Here is a 3,427-nt window from a genome sequence, read left to right on the forward strand (position 1 = left end):
ATCGTTATAAAGCAATAGGAGTCGAAAGTTCCTAATTATATCCTGTATAAATAGTGGATAACAAGAGACCGATTCTAGGATAAGAAACTGGAAGGGCAAGATATTATAGAAGGGATTAAAAGGTTGTCAAAAGTTCAAGGACGGCAGTTTTGTGTCATAGTTCACTAGTGGAGAAATAATTAAAGTTGACAGGTTTGCAAAATAACTCGAAATTCATGCTTTGAAGGATGAAGAAAGTAAAAATAGACAGCGCTGGTTAGAAGAAGTCAAAGAGACCTTGAAAAGGAGAGGCCTTTAAAACCAGTGAGCATGACAAGAAGCGCGGGATAAAAATGAGACAGTGTGCATACGTGTATGCGATCTGCAATTGATGAATCTGCTGTATAAGTCTATTAAGACCTTGATTGCTGTGGACGTTTTGTGCAAAGGCCACATATTCTACTCAGTTGGTTGGATATGAACTACCGATAACTATTAAGTGTTATGCCTTTAGGCTATGATTTGTGTCCCACCTGTAAGCAACACAGAAATAAGGGATGAATAAGCAAATAAATAATTAATATATTATATATATAGATATATCTATATATACTATATATATATATATATATATATACATCATATATATATATATATATATATATATATATATATATATATATATATATATATATATATATATATATATATATTATATACTGGTGTTTCGAAATTAGAGGGCCCCCCCTTCCGTAGAACAAATGGAAAGTTATGAAGTTTTCTACTATAGCCTACGTATCTCCATGTACATTATCTTAAGTTTCTATTAAGCTTTTTTTCATTTTACATTTCTTGGATTTTCAGACTAAGTGACAGAGTTAGATACACCCATGGCTAACGACTCGGATGAATCAGATGGATTAACCGAATCTGAACTATAACCTTGAGAGAGGCCAGGGATACTGGCGCATCCTTCATTTCACATTCCTGGATAGCTAAATACATTAAAAGATATGAAACCTTTGTTAAAAGCAACTGGAAGAAAAATCCATACAACTGTCATCACAAAAACAGTGAGAATCTTGGAAGGCCTATTATCGCTTAATAAATTCCCCCTCGGTTAAGCATATATGAAAATATATTAATTCCCAGGTAGACCGAATTAGATATTAAAGGACAGTTTTTGTAGTTTTCGATATATGTATATGGCAATTCAGGCGGTAATGTGATAGACTTATATAATGACTACGTGCGGGCAAAAGTACTACCACGCCACCGAGAACGAGATGGGTGGATGCAGTCTCCAAAACAAAAAATACCTGTGCGCGAAAGGTATTTCAGGTGGGAGGCGGTATGAACTTATATCTCTTGCGGTGTCGAGGTGGTTTAAGGCTTCACTGCCAGTCCTGGAATTGAGAGGTCGCTGGTTCGCGCCTGTCGATCGCAAATTCTATTATTGCTTAATAAATTCCCCCTCGGTTAAGCATATATGAAAATATATTAATTCCTAGGTTGAGCGAATTAGATATTAAAGGACATTTGTACTTCGATATATGTATATGAATCACGGTAATGTGATAGACTTAAATAATGACTACGTGCGGGCAAAAGCACTACCACGCCACCGAGAACGAGATGGGTTGATGCAGTCTCCAAAAAAATAAAAATACCTGCGCACGAAAGGTATTTCAGGTGGGAGGCGGCATGAACTTATATCGCTTGCAGTGTCGGGGTGGTTTAAGGCTTCACTGCCAGTCCTGGAATTGAGAGGTCGCTGATTCGCGCCTGTCGATCGCCAATTTCTTATTTATCGATTAATTAAATTAAATTCCCCCTGCCAGGTTAAGCATATATGACATTTGTAGTTCGATATATATATATATATATATATATATATATATATATATATATATATATATATATATATAATATATATATATATATATATATACAGATGAGATATCGTACCGGTAATCAGCAGGGTCCATCAAACACATAAAAAAGTCCATGGTTTATTACAAAAACGTTTCGCACATAACCCCGTTCTTTAAATAAGAGGATCTGAATATACTTAAGAATCTTGGTAAACGTGAAGATCTAATCATTTGCAGACCTGATAAGGGTAAAGGTGTTGTACTGCTTAATAGGCAAGAATATATTGATAAGGTTAATCTCATCCTTGCAGATAACTCCAAATTTCAGTCTCTCGGTGAACCTAATTTTTTAGAAATTTATAAGAGGGAGGATAAAATTAACAGATTCTTAAGAAAATTGAAAAATTAGGGTATTTTAGATGAAGCCACCTACCAAAGACTATTTGTAATAGGATCTTCATTTAGTATTTTATATGGTCTCCCTAAAATACACAAGGATGGTATTCCCATTAGACCTATTATGGCAGCGTACACTAGTCCAGCTTATTCTATATCTAAATATCTAGTTACTTTACTTAACAATTTTGCTTATAACCAATTCACACTAAAAAATGGATATGAGTTTCAAGAACAAATACTTTTAAAAGATGGTGATCTACATATGACCAGTTTTGATGCAGAATCTCTCCTTACAAATTTTCCTTTAAATGAAACTATTAAGATTATTTTCATAAAATCTTTTACGAAGATCATATAACTTAATGGTTTTAACAGACAACTCTTCAAGACACTTCTTGAGCTTGCTGTGCAAGACTCTACGTTTTTAACGGTCAACTTTTCTCGCAGGTCGATGGAGTAGCTATGGGTTCTCCTTTGGGACATGTTTTTTTATGTCTTCTTTAGAGAAAACTTTTTTAACAAACTGCCAAGATGTGTGTAAGCCCACATACTATAAACGATGTGTCGATGACACAAAGAGCCCTGGCAAAATAAGATGTTCCTTGATTATATCAACACACAACATCAAAATATGAAATTTACTATGGAAAATGAAAGTAACAACTCTCTGCCTTTCTTAGACATTAGAGTCAGTAGAGATAATGGTGAATTTACCACGTCGGTATACAGGAAAAAAATCGTACACGGGACTTGCCAATAATTTTTATAGTGCATGTTTTAAGAATTTTAAATTGAACTCCATTTACAATATGGTTTACAGGGCTATCCGTTACTCTTCAAGCTGGTCACTTTTTCACAATGAAATAGAGTTTTTAGTAGGTTTCTTTTTACAGAACTCGTATCCAGAAAATTTGGTTGATAAGATTATTAACAGACTGCTTTCAAAAAAAAATTTTTAAGCCAACTCCCTCTTACAACGTCGAAAAGAAGAAACTATTCGCTACCATCCCTTTTATCTCAGATAATAAGTTCTTAAGTGAAGTGAAACTCATTATTGAACTAGAGTTTGGCTGCCTTGATATGCATCTTATCCCTATCAATCCTCTGAAGACTTGCACATTTTTCAACAACAAAGACAAACTGCCGACCTTCATGAGATCCAACATTATTTACAA

This window comes from Macrobrachium nipponense, chromosome 5, assembly GCF_015104395.2.
Source record: "Macrobrachium nipponense isolate FS-2020 chromosome 5, ASM1510439v2, whole genome shotgun sequence".
In the NCBI taxonomy this organism is placed as follows: Eukaryota; Metazoa; Arthropoda; class Malacostraca; order Decapoda; family Palaemonidae; genus Macrobrachium; species Macrobrachium nipponense.